The 14,599-nt window shown below is 36.3% G+C and overlaps 1 long non-coding RNA gene across 1 annotated transcript in view; it reads right to left on the reverse strand.

The window, feature by feature from the left end:
• Nucleotides 1–14,254, reverse strand: part of LOC136105751 (uncharacterized) — a 30,631-nt gene extending 16,377 nt beyond the window's left edge. Inside the window, exon 1 of the long non-coding RNA XR_010652036.2 lies at nt 14,239–14,254. This is a non-coding gene — a long non-coding RNA (uncharacterized lncRNA). The remainder of the gene's footprint in view (nt 1–14,238) is intronic.
• Between the last annotated feature and the right edge of the window lie 345 nt (nt 14,255–14,599).

Below are 14,599 nucleotides of genomic sequence, written 5' to 3' on the forward strand. Positions count from 1 at the left end.
AGAGTTCGGATCTTCCTGTCTCTCTATGGCTTTTTCACTCTCTGGCTCTTCTCTTTGCTTTTGGAGACCTGTTCGGGGGAGTTCTGTTCAGGACTTTCTTTAGTTCTGCTTTTTGCCATCCTGCCATTTTGCAGAGGCCTCTGGGCCTTTCTGTCTTTTTTCCTCTCTTTTCTCTCTGGAATCGACTTTGGGACCAGGTACTTTTTCCTGGGACTGGCTGCTTAGTGCAGATGAAATTTGTGAGGAATTCCACTGAATATCTTTTTTTTTGTATTCTATTTCCATTACATATATATTTTACCAGTAGTACATTAGTATTTTCTTATTTTATTAAATTGTTTTTATCTCAATCCCAGTTTCTTCTTCCCTTTTGTTTGTCTCCCCTATTTATGGGGTGCAGAGGGAGGTGAGTGAGCAACTATGGTGGTTATATTGCTCTCTCGGGTTAAACTATGACAAGAACACAGAAATATGAAATTCACATTTCAGTGACCAAACTCAAATTCTGCTAATGCACATAGAAACAAAATACCTTTTTTTAATGAAAGACTCTGATATATGCTTACAGGATTACTGGTAATTTGTTTAAAAAGTCCTCCTGTGATTTACTTGTGCCTGCTTCATAACTGTTATTTGAGGGTTGTATCTATGTGCAGACACACACATTTTGGACAAGTGCAAATGAGCTTTGCTCTGTGAATTGCTACCAGTACTCAGTAGCCTGTCTTGCCTTTAAAATATAAATATAGAACACAACATTTTCCTGAAAACTTACAAACCTGAGAGCATGAGATGGGTGAGGCTAATGAAGGAAAGTAAAAAAATAAACAAAACCAAAAAAAACCACAACAAAGCCCACAGGTTTTCCTACCAAAACATCTTCAAAGAGAGTGAGGAGGACACATGCATTTTGAAGACCAACAGATATGAGTTGGAGAAGTGAGATGAGATTTTTAAAAGAGATTTGTAGGATTTATTAAAACTTCATTTGAGCATTTAAATAAAATGTTAAGATTCAGGCTATTTTTAAATATCCACTTGGTGTGCTGAAGTGGCTGAAAGGAAAGTATATGTTCACAAGGTTATTCAAAATTTGTCAATAGATGTGTTCTCACCAGGGAGTTAGAATTCACATGGTTCCTCAGTCTGTCTTTGAATCATGATGGAGCTTAGATAAAACATCAGGTAACTAACTGCTTAGCTAAAGATTGATCTAGAGACATCTGGGTGCTTCTATTTAGGCATATAAAGAACTTTGTGATACAGAATGGCAGTATAAATCAATTTTATGCTTTACCAGCTATAATCAGGAGATGAGGGACCAGACAACTTAATCTTTGTCTGAGAGAAGGATCCCAAATTGCCACAAGTCTGAACTTGGAATTTAGAGATTCTGAATCACATTGACTAATATTCATGTCTTACTAATTCTTCACAAGTAATTATATAATCCAGAGTTTCTTGGATTAAAATGCCTATACAATTTGGAAATGATATACATTTAATTTATACAGTAGAAGATTAATAAATCAGGTAGAATTTATAAACCTAGTAGGACAGAGGTGAGATAGCATTAAAACTGTGTTATAGACCTAGCAAGAAAAGGACACTGAGGAATCCTGACTTCAGGGTTTCACAGGGAAGTGTATTCAGATTGAAAGAACAGGTTATACCCACACTGGTAAGAGAGAAACTCAGTAAACGAAGCAGCCCTAAAATAGATAAGAATAAAGGTTGCAGGAAAAGAACTATCTATTGAGAAAAATAATTGTATAACATAAATGCATACACTACGTGCATATGCATATGCACATGTCCATAGACACAAACACACATTATACAAATGCCGTTATCCTTAGATCTATTTCATTTACTAAACACTGGCTATTTCTTACATATTACATTAAACCAAAAATAAGATATTTTGGTCTTACTAAGTTTTCCTAAGTCTATTCACCTATTTGAGATGCTTGCCTGGCCTCTAACTGTCACTGTCCAAGGGGATAGGTCTCCTGTAGGTCCTGTGTTTTGGAAGCTAACCCAGATGTTTTTAACATGTTAGAGTACCTCAAATGGCAACAGGCAATAGACATCTGCTTGTTTTTTGGTTTTTGTTTTGTTTTTGTTTTGTTTTCATTTGTTTTTTTGGGGTTTTTTGTTTGTTTTGTTTGTTTGTGTTTTGGGGGGGCATTTGGTTGGTTGGATGGTTGGTTGGTTTTTGGCTTTTTTTTTTTTTTTTTGTCTAGCATGCTAGGTTATAGGATCATGATTTGCTGAATATCTCTGCTGCTGTAACTACGGCAGTCTCTTCAGCAGGGTTCAGATACCAAAATGTAAGATAGACAAGGCATCATGCACAAACCCCAACTGCTGACCTCCGAAAGGCTGCAGATCTTCCATAAGTTTTGTCTCTAACCTGCCAGTTCCATTTAGGTGTATTGGCATCTGAGATGGCAGTATATGCCCATGTTTATGTAGCTGAATCCTGCCCTAAGTCTCTATTAGTTATAATAGGAGCACAGACACCTAGTTCACATGTGGATAATGAGCGAAAAACTTCACTCGTTCCTTCTAGTACTTCTTTATTAATAGTGAAGTTTGAAGGCAGCAAGATGATGAAGCCAAGATATTGTTTTTTCCCATTTTCTTGTTTTCTCTTTCTTTTAACCCACTTTTATTTAATTGTATTTAAATTAATGTTGAAGTGAACTTAATGCTATTTCTGGTGGCAGCAGCTCAAACCAGGATGAGTTTCCATTTATTCTTTTTCCTCCCACTTCACCTCACCATTTCTGTTTTGTAAATCCCTTTATTCAAAAACTGTAGAAAAATATGTGAGGAGTACAAAGAAAAGGAACATAATTTTTAATGTATTTGTAAAAGTTAGTGGATATATCTTAAAGTTAAGTGGATATATCTTAAAAAATGTAAAATAACATATCATCCATGTTTGTCAACATTTTTAAGTCAAAAGGAAGTATGATTTTTATATAGTATACATAAACTAAAGTAAAAATTAAAGCCATTACAATACTGTTTCAAGAGTTTCTAACGAAACTCCCTTACAGTATCATTAAAATAGCTCAGCTTTTGTGAATTTTGTTTTATCAGCTTAATTGTAAAAACCAAAGTATTTACCTTTTAGTGAAGGTTGCTACAGCTACCAATTTATTGAGAATGTATCCATGATATATCTCTTTTTCTCTGTGTCTGTGAAGACCGAAGATATATACAAAACTCTAAAATCATATTCAATGTTCAGACCATCTTGTCAGTTCAGCTTTCCATTGTGTCCTCTTTATCTCTGATAATTTTCTAGTGTTTTATTGTTTATGATCGTTTCTTCTGCAGCTTTCCCATCTGTTCCCTCTCTTTAACAGTCACATAGATACCCACATTGTTGCTATATGTACATCTTCACTTTTTTCCTTAGCAAGGAATTCAGTCTTGTATTCTATATTTGAAACAAAGTATGAAATTGTCAGTATATTTTCCTTACAGAGTATTTTCTTAGGGGAAAAAAAAATATAAAAAGGACTTTTGACATAGAAAGCAAATTTTATTATAATATAAATCATAATAATTAGCTTTCAAATGCAGAATGACAGAAGAGAAATAAGAAAAGTTTATGACAACACCTTTCCATTTTCATGCATTCTTAGATGTTTCCTTGTTTTCACTCTTGGTTTCAGTTAACCTTATCAATGCAGGAATTGCAGCAAACTCAATACAAGCCTTTCTAGTCCTTGCAAATACTAAGGCAGGCTAGTCCACAGGTAGGATAAGGGGCTTCAGAGCCTGGTAGTAAAGCAGTCAGAAGCCTGAGCTGTATACTAGAGGGACCAGAAAGCCTGAAATTGGCAAATGGAGGGACCAGAGGGGTTCAAATCAGCTACTGGAAAGACAGTGAGGTCTGAGGGTTGACTTGGTGACCTGTTTACATGTATGTGGCTGTACTGAAAACAAGAGGATCTCAGGGATGAGCTGCTGGGTAGACTGAGTATTTAAGGACATTTGCTGAGGGATTAACAGTGTGTGTGCACATAAATGTATGTGTGATTAGTTCTGAGCTACCAGGAGCTAGAGAAGCACTGCAGGCTTTGGAGGTCCCAGCAGCTGGAGAAAGCAAGGATTTAGGGTCAGTTCTTGCCTTTGATGTTTAAATCCATCCTAAGATCCACATTGTACATGTGCACACTATTGCCCACTAACAGACTCTTATCCTGAAATGCCAGAGAGGGTGACAAGATCAGGCAATTTTGTTTGTGCTATGTTTGCATATTTCTATCTGCATTGTTCTGTGTGGCTTCCTGTGTGCACTGCCATGCTTGTGTGTGTGCCTTTGGGGAATGCATACTCAGCCTCACTACTGGCTGGGCCTGGGAATACAGAGCTGTTTCAACTTCAGTTGGCAGAGAATCACAAAACAGGAACCATGTGGCTAATGAGAGAAAGTTAAAAAGCTTTGGTAGTTTTCTTCACTAGCATTCACAGTACTGTAGAGAAGTTGCTATATCTCAATTTAAATTTATATATATATGTATGTTTATCTATATGTATGTATATTTGGACAGTGATACCTGAAGTAAAGCAAATTTAGTATTTATCATCCACGGAAGAATTGCATATCTATGTGTAAAAAAAGGACCCTTTCAGATGATGGCTACAAAAATGAACTCCTGGAGCATTATTCATCAAGAAGTTATTTTTTATACACTCAGTACATAAAATCTGCAAGCCTTAGATAGAATTGTCAGAATAATTAGGATCTTTTTAGCTCGTCAGTGAATGAAATATAGTGATTCCAAAGTAATATCTCTGGAGAAGGCACCAAAGGGGCTGAGGCTGATTCACAGTAACTAATAACACAGCACATACCCTACACAAGCAAGAAAAAGCTAATAATAAAAAAATTACTTCAATGGGTAACTTCTGTGCTTTACAATGCAGTTTCCTTGAACTGGATTCTAGAAAAGGAAAGAGATGCTTTTTCACTTGAGAGGAAATTAAAGCATTGGTCCTGGTTAGGCAGTGCTCTCTCTGATTAGTAGGTGAAAAGGAGGATTTAGATGGGATAGAAAAATATTTATGGCATCCATCTTGACTTCTGCTGCTACTTTGGCAAATCTCCTTGTTTACAAACTGCTTCAGTTGTAAGAGTTTTTAAGTATTAGTTATTCAGGGAATAATGTAAAAACAGCCATGGGACGTAACAGTAATATTTTGATGTCTAACTATCAACAAGGGAAAAGAGAGAGGCTCATCAAACTGACAAATATGCATCCACTCTGAATCAAATGTTGGAAAAAAGGTTTGACATAAACGTTATGTAGTCAGCTTGCAAGAGAAATAAACAACGGAATACAGCAAAATTAATCTGTTTATGCATATGGGCAATCTCACAGGTAGAATTGTTTCTGCGCATAGAAGATTCTCTATACATAAATAATTATTTATATGCAGTAACTATAACAAAAGCTAGCAATAGTGTTGTAAATGCCACTCTTTTAACAGGAACAGCCCAGTCAGGATTTATCCAGCTCTATTGCCATAATAATGTGTGCTAAATACATACACTTTTGTTCAAATGTAGCCTCAGCTGAGCCCCGGACCTCATACACATATTGAATATAACTTCCAAGAGCAGAACTCACTGCTGTCTTCAATTTCAGTTGTACAACCACAGGTTAGCCAGCTCTTTTGAACTTCAGGCTTAAATCAGGCACCAAAAAATGCCACCTGAAGCTGCTTTGGAAAGGTTAATCTATAGCATCATGTGGAGTTGAATGGATAACACTTTAGCAGGACTTGAACTGAAAAATGGAAGTTCCTTTCACATGACCTTCCCATGTTCACAGCAGCAACACAGCTGACAAGTTTTGTTGTGCTGTGTTTTGGCTCTGTGCAAGTGCCTGACCTTTTCCTTGGCCAGGCAGACCTGCTGAGTAGTCAGCACATGGAGCCCTCTGCATGTCCCAGGCTGGCAAGATTTAATGGATCACATTAAGCTCTGATCTGTGTCTTAAAGAAATTAGAACAGCTTTTGTTGGAAAAGCTCCATTTTCATTTCATTAAAAAACTCAGGAAACTAGGAGCAGAAAGGAAATAAAAAGAGAAACCATAAAGGGAATTTTGTATTCTGTTGACTTTGCTGAAAACCTGAAGAAAGCCAAATGCTTCATCCAGTCTTAATAATGAGGCTTAGACTGGCTCTGATAGCAGTCTTTGTACCACCTATTGCAAAAGCTCCATTTGTCTTCTATGTAAAATGTCCAATGAAGCATAGAAAACAAGTAATTTGTAGAGAGAATGGGAGTTATGCAATTTTTGTTGGCATAAACAATGCAATAACTGCTCAGAAATAGCCTTTTGCATTCATGAATGGGGTCCATTATCTGCTCTGTCTCTCTCCTTTGCTCGTTCTGAGTTGGGGCATGATAATAAAAGAAAGGCATCCTCCTTGCCTCAGAGCTTTGGTTTTCGAAGAGCAAGTGGATAACAACACATGACAGCTCATTCTTGTCTTCTGATTAAGGAGCAGCCATGTTTTATGGACCCTTACTAAGTTGTCAGCTAATTAAACATCTGAAAATATTTATGTGCATCTAATTGGACCACCTTTAAAAACAGGACTTTTCTGGAGTTTTCAAATAGATTAGAGACTGCAAGGCAGTAGATAAGTAGCATTGAATTATTATTGTTATTATTATTACTATTACTGTCTTCACTACCATTAGTGGGAATAGTTAGGATAAATGCAGAGTGAAATCACAGGATCACAGAATGGAGTGTTTGCAAGGTAACTTTCTGGCAGAATGTGTGCCCTGTATAATCACCTGTCTGTAAATAAAGAGCTATTAATTGTGTCTTTAGTAATTTTCTCAATGTTTTTGTTTGTTGCATTTTTAGGGAAAAGAATTTACACAAAGGAGTATTGACAGGGTTGCTAAGGGCACAACAGATGACATAATATATTTGGATTTCCAGAAAGCCTTTTGTAACATTCCACATGACAAGCTCCTGTTTAATCTCCAAGATAAAGCAAGGATTCAGGGCAGGACATGGGCAGAGATACAGAACAGGTTGAAAAATAGCAAAGCAGTGGCTATAGATAGCTCCTGTGAAAGGAGCTATGTCAAACCAGAGAAAGTGTTATTTCAGGTCTACAGGGGCTAGTGCTTTAAAGTCTGCTGTGCATGTATGTGCTTCAATTTAGAAAGATAATCTACAAACACAAAGAACAACTTCAGTCTATTTGCGTTTTCTGAGAACAAAAAAATGAAAGATGATGAATGAAGGCCATACAGACAGCTAAACTTAAAAAGGATTTATATTTGATTTGTAAATAAGTTGTCAGAGAGGAAATTAAATATAATATTGACAAATACAAAGTAATACAACTTTAGTGCTGTAGAACCCACTAAATTCCAGCTAGATCTAATGGGATTAAACTCTAAACCAAACCAAGCAACAAAAATTAACCAAACAAACTACAAACGAAGTTAAGCAAAACAATCCCAACGCTTTTACGGGTTGGATAAGCAAAGGACTATTTCATATTCCCTCTCTAAGAGCATACAATTAGTCTTTTTCTTGCAGTAATAAGAATAATAATACTTGGCATTTCTAAACAGCTTTCATCAAATGAGATAACCTGCAGATATTCTCCCAGATATTGGTCGTTACAGGAATTCATATTCACAAGGGTATCTATTACCTGTAAGAAAGAAGTGAAATAGTAGGACCTGGTATGGGACACAACATCTTCCATGGTGGCGGATATTTTGGCATTGCATGAACAAGTTCATATCATTTTGATTACTTTTTCTTTCTCCATTTCCATTTGACAACCACGTTTGCAGTAAACAATAGATAGTTTCATTGTACCCCTTTCTTTTTTTTCTCCCCTTCCTCACTAACCAATCTGCTTTCCTTTCATTTAAAGGGGAAAAGCTGAGTAAAGTAGATTTCTAAAAGAAGACCTTGCTGTTAATAACACCATGTTATTCTTTGTCCAGCTTCAAAACTTAACGTTGTCTAAGCAAAAAAAGCAGATGAATATATTCCTAATTGTATTTTTCAGACTTTTTTTAGAAAAACAAAAACCAACCTTATCACATTTCACAAATTTACTCCTTTGGAAACAAATTTCACATTTATTGTATTCAATTATGACAAATGCTACTGACAGATGAGAGAGGAAGTATTCATGATGTCTAAGATTAAACCTCTTAATTCAGTGTCTAAAACTGATTTAGTTCATAGACCAATGTGGACTTTTAGGTGATGCAAATTGCACTGTGAAAGAACCTGCATTTGTGATTTAACGGTCTGCAATAGATGTGTCAAGTTAAACATTGTAAATGCACAGCACAGGGTGTCTGACAATGGAAAATTCAATATTTTTATATGATCTGTGTTTTCTGCAGGATTTCTAATGATTGTCAAGTGCTACAGTATTCCTGAGGTTTCAGGAACAAAAATCACAAGCCCATTCACAATACTGTTTGTATAAATTTTGAGCTCTTTTTTTCATTTTTTATTTCCTGATGGGAACAGTTTTGCTGGCTTAAGAAGACTGACAACAAAGTGTGTTAGAAACTGGAATATAAAGATATACTCTCCCAATCTGGATTGGAGTCACATACTTTAAGATTCTGATAGGCTTTACAGTTAAATGGTTTTAACTAGCAGTCACATATTTATGCTGTTTAGTTTTTGTAATATGCCTCCTCCTGTCATACTTAACTTTTAAATAAAGGTATTTGTGCTTTGCAGTGGTGGTTGCTCCCTGAGAAGCAGTTTTCTGCAGAGCTATGCACACCAGTCTAAACTCAGGACTGCAAAGGAGTTTACAGTAAGCATAAGGACTGCAGTCTTGCCAGGTCTACAGACTAAAAACCTGATTTGCAGCAAAAGTAATACTATGACCTAGACCTCTCTCTAAAAGGTAGCACGTGGTGGTGTGGAGCCTAAAGAGAACGGTATTTAGGAATCAAAAAAAGAGTCAGCATGTTATTAGCTAGTGATACGTGACAATGTATTTGTCATTGATGGCTTATTCCCAAGGGAGAGAAGTGGTCTGCAGAGAGATGATGGCAACCTTGTCCCTAGGCCTTTTAACCTCTGCAGACCTGAACCAGCTTTGTTCCTCTCACCTAACATTACATCAGGCAGAACCATCAACAACTTGAGAATTGAAAGATTTGGAAGATTTTATGAAATACGTTTTGTTTCATTTTATGTTTTGTTTTGTTTTGTTTTGTTTGGTTTGGTTTGGTTTGGTTTGGTTTGGTTTGGTTTGGTTTGGTTTGGTTTGGTTTGGTTTGGTTTCCTAAGCTTCCCTCCCCACCCTAAGGGAAGATTTAGGAAACAGGAACAGCATAAACCTCTGAAGTTTGAAGCTCTCTCTTCATCACTACCTTGGTATTTTACTCTTCATTCAACCCAGAGAGGAAAGTATCTAACCAAAAAGAACACAGAGAAACAGAAGAAATACTGTCCACACTGTTATATCTACATCAGCAATTGCTCTGACTCAGTTGAAGCTGTCTCGTGTAAGCATTCTATGTTGAGCTCCTAGCAACCATATTGCATGCATTTCAGGAAATCTTCAGACTGACTCTAGTTTGATCTTATGGACTGAAGAACACATTAGGTGAGCATATCTCTTGCTTTAATTTTATTATTCATGTTCTACAAGAGTGCTCAAATATGTGAACCAGACTTCATCCTGAGCATGATGTCACTGCTCCACTTAAATTAATCCATAATTCAAATTAAAATGTTAATGTTAATGTGTGATTCTAAAATAATACCACTCATCACAGGACTTCGGAGTAGTGAAAAATGATACGTCTCTTCAGGTTCAAAATTATCCCATCTCATTACAACCTTTAAAATGATAAGTTCCTTTTTTTTTTTTTTCCATTCTGTCTTTCTCATAGATGAGGTAAAAGATAAAAAAGATTTTAAAACACCTCAAAACTAGAATTCAGACATAGATTTTCACAGGTTTCTATCTGTACTTTGTTTTTTCTTTTTGTTTGTTTGTTTAATTTCTCGTCTTCTTTTAGGGCAAGATATTGTTCTTTGTTTTCACAATTTTTCTGTTTCTTGTTTCAGTTCCTCTGAGTGGGCAGAGAACCATTTCCTATGCAGCTATGTTTAGGAGATCACTTGTCATTATATCGTGGCACATTAGTATTATGACTCTGTGCTGGTTAAGCTCCTTTCCTCAGGCCAGTATGTCATTTACATACAGAGGAGACATCAGTCTAAGATTCAGTTGCCCAAACACAGACGTCTATTTTAGCTGCTTGGTTGCCAGCTGTTGCCTCTGAATGATGTTGGCATCCCACATTTGGAAGGTTCCTTATCATCTTCAGCCATATTGATGTCTTGTGTACTCTAGGGCACCTGTTTTGGCATAAGATTACAGATAATGGTTCCCATGTAGGTAGCTAAAAGCTATCTCAGAGCTAAACAAAAGTATTGCATAAGTGACAATCTCTTTAATATGTATCCGCAGATTTTTCAGTCTTGAATAAGTTTTTTGGCATGTTATTGTCTGACAATCTGCTAATAGTTCGACCTAGAAACATAGGTGTTGGGAGTGGTAGGGGTAGTAAGAGAATCTGAGAAGTACAAGGGACATTTTGTCATGTATTGAATGCCAAGACACACATTACTGTCTTCATATTTTGGAAATTAGCCAGAGATATTTTGTTGCGATCTTTTACGGACACATATTAAAAGAAGAGAAAGTGAGAAAGCAAGAAAGCGAGAAAGAGAAAGAGAAAGAGAAAGAGAAAGAGAAAGAGAAAGAGAAAGAGAAAGAGAAAGAGAGAAAGAGAGAAGGAAAGAAAGAGAAGAGAGAAAGAGAAGAGAGAAAGAAGGAAAGAAGGAAAAAAAAGAAAATAAGGATTTTTTTTTTTCCCCCCTGCAGCTACAGGTTTAACTGCAGATTTCTCCAAAGGCAGTAAGGAGACAGAAAGAAGGAAATTAAATTGTAATTGATCCTTTACATATCACTTTGATATACTTTCAGTTTTCAAAAAGCATCAAAGGTAGAGACAAAACTCTCGAAATATTTACCAAGTTAGTTTCATTGCCTCTAATGAAACAGTTTAATTTTTGCCTTATTTGTTTTTTTCCCAGAAAACTTTTGAACTTTTCATTATTTTCTTCATCGAGGAAAGAAAATCCAAACCAAACAAAACACCAGCACAGAGTATATCTGTTAAGTCACTAATGTTTTTTTATAGACTACCTTGCCCACCAAAATGCCTAGTCTGATAAAGGTGATAACACTGCTAGCAACAATTACCACCATATTGGGATAGAGAATTTGTTTTGGTTTTTTCTGATAATCCAGTGGGGGATCCTTTACATGTCTGGCATGTCTTGCTATGTACTGGAAGAAACCAGAACAAGTTCTAGACCAGTTGCCACACAAACCATGATTTGGATACGTCATGGGTAAAATAGACTCAACTTGAGGAATTTAATATATTGTCAATTGACAAATGTTTAAACAAACACTTAAGTAAAACATCTTTCCTCACTCCTCTCCTCCCCCTTTTCAAAGCTCAGCTTCACTTCTGACATCTCACATCCCCTCTTGCTACTCTCCACTCTCCACACAGGTTATGGTCAGTCCCTTTGGTAAGGTGATAGCCACTGCAGTAGTTTGGGATCAGGGTGTAGAAGTTTCTTTTATGCTTCATCCTCATTCCTTTTTCTTTTCTTCTGCTGCTCTTCCTTTTACTTTTTTCTCTAGACTGGTGTGGGTCCTCCATCGGCTGCAGTCCTTCTGGGGAAGTACCTGCTCTGGTGTGGGTTACCCATGGACCACAGGCTTTTTGGGGGTGTTAATTGCTCTGCCATGGAGCGCCTCCTATTGGTCTTTTTTTTTTTTTTCCTCAGCATTTTCATAGAATCGTAGAATCACTTTGGTTAGAAAAGATCTTTGAGACCATCAAGACCAACTGTTAACCTAGTACTGTCAAGTTCACCTCTAAACCATATCACAAAGAACCTCATCTCTGCATCTTTTAAACATCTCCAGGGATGGCGATTCAATCACTTCTTTAGGCAGCCTGTTCCACTGCTTGAAAACCCTTTTGGTGAATAACACTTTGTCTTTTCTTAACCATGCTTTCTGATACCAGCTTTGCTGATGGGCTCATCTGTGGCCGTTGGTGGGTCTGTTGTGGAGCTCACTGGAACCATCTGTAATCTGGCTGTGTGTCCAGTACTGGGCAGCTGCCTGGTGTTTTCTGACAGAGGCTACTCCTGCAGCCACCCCCACTACTAAGACCTTGCAATTTACAACAAATACAGGCCATAACTAGCGTACAGTGACTTTTGAGAGCAAAATCCCCTCACCAAACTAGAACATATTTCATTAGAAAACTGAAATACTGATGAAATACTGATGGAAGAATCTAATGAATTTATGTAGAATGAAGACAATATTAAACAGAGGATGTATTAAATGGAGTCACCACCAGTACAGGACTTAGAAAAGGGATAGGAAATATAAGGTTAAAGCTAATGTTTCCAACACCTTTAAAGAATACATGGTCTGGAGTTCAGCCAGTGTCAATGTGGTTTGTTATAGCCACACAAGTGAACTGGCTGTTGTACAGGGAGATTGACAATGGAGGAATGAAAACAGTTAACCCCTCCGGTCACAAGATCATGAACTACTGCTGTTACAAAGTTGCCAACAAAGACCAGTGTTTGGATCAGCTTTTAAAACAATTTATTTTTTTCTCCTGAAGGCGCAGACAATCTTGTTGATGCTTCCCTGCAATTAAAATATTTTTTTTATTATTTTTTCGTCTCTTTGTAATCCACCCTCAACCATTCTCAAAGCATTGGCTTGCTTTCACTGAAGATAATGAAGAAACACTTCTCAACTTCCGCTGCAACGAGACACGCAATTTAAGTCCTTTCAGCTAGCAAGCATCCTTCTGTTTTTAAATTTACATGTACCCATTTTTCAGGCATGCTATAAATCCCAAATTCATGTCTATCTCAGTGATCATACATTCTATACTGTATACTGTATTGGTTTATTGTCTTTAGATAAAATAATAGTCACCCAAAGAAAACTCTCTTCTGTAGCTGAACTTGTGTGAATATCCTCCCTTTCACTTAGAATGTGGCAGGTAAAACTAACCATCAAAGAGTGCATTACTTCTTACTACAAACAATCTAAAATTGGAAATCTAAGCAAGAAAAGTCCAGGGTTAAATGATAAACCTTATTGAATAGAGAAGCAACATTTAAAACTTGTTCCTCTCCAGGTTCCCTGGAAAAACACATACCCATTTGAAAAGTGGTTTAGAAGCTGCAACATTTACTTTGGGACACAGAGAGTCATCTATATTTCTAGATTCAGCTCCAACAAATTAGCATCCTAGTTTCATTCTTGGCTGAACGGGCATGATTAATCTGACTGAAAGTGGGATTGGAGTACAGCTTTTTGACTCTCAACATTTATATTGTAGTTGTCTATACACCAGAAACTTAGGATCAGTAAATGTTTAGTTAATGGAGCAGGCTAACAGTAGTAGTTAAAACTACTTCATAGATAGTTTTGGGTTGAAATTAATTGCATCCTAAATAAGACAACCCCAAATCAGTCAGATGACTAAAGGCTTAAAAAAATAACCTTCTCTTTGTGATAAAGGGGGTCTGCAATTATATTTTCAGCATAGATTTCTAGATTTAGGTGGGATGAATTGCACCTGATATGCATCTGAACAAATTAGAGGTTGGTAACTATTAACTCACAGATTAACATTTTCAGTCAGAAAACAACAACAAAAAATCTTTCAGGATCACAATTTGTTTGACTGAATCCAGTAAAAAGAAAACCTTTCATTTTCTCTCTATGCTTTGTTTGTATGATCTCTTCTGCATCCTAAGAACTTGGGTCCTGAAATTTGGGTTGTATAAACACCCTAGTTTTGAATTCTTCGAATTCTATCAGGGTTTAATCATTAATATAGTGGTCTCGCTGATCAGTCTTTACTTTTGTCAAAGTTTTAGTCAGTCTAAAAAAAGCCACCAAACCCAAAACAATGACAAACAAACAAAAAGCCTAGAGATTAGCAAAAGAAAAAAAAAAATTAATTAGTAAAACACAATCTACTTCTTAAAAGTTAAAACAAACAAACAAGCAAACAATTGTTTTCTATTTCTTGGTTTGGTAAGACCTCTTACCTTGACGAATGTCTGTTACTCCATCTAAAATTACAGCAAATAGCACATCATAAATGAGTGAAAAACACTACATTCTCAGTGTGTGCTACACATAGGAAAAGATTTTTCCTTCTATACATCTTTTATAAACAGGTATTGTACCTCAACAAAGCTAGTAACTTTTAAAAATTTAATGGATGAAGAAATCATTGTACATATATGTATGCTTTGACATGTCTAAGAAAGAAACTGATGCCTGAAACTGTTAGAGACTTTAGGAACTGAAAGTTTTTCTTTCCCTTCAGACAACAAAATTATTTATTAAAGTTTTAACAGTACATAAGAAAAAAGAAAGGAAGGTATATGTTTGTTAGAATAAAAG

Source organism: Patagioenas fasciata, chromosome 1, assembly GCF_037038585.1.
Source record: "Patagioenas fasciata isolate bPatFas1 chromosome 1, bPatFas1.hap1, whole genome shotgun sequence".
Lineage (NCBI taxonomy): Eukaryota > Metazoa > Chordata > Aves > Columbiformes > Columbidae > Patagioenas > Patagioenas fasciata.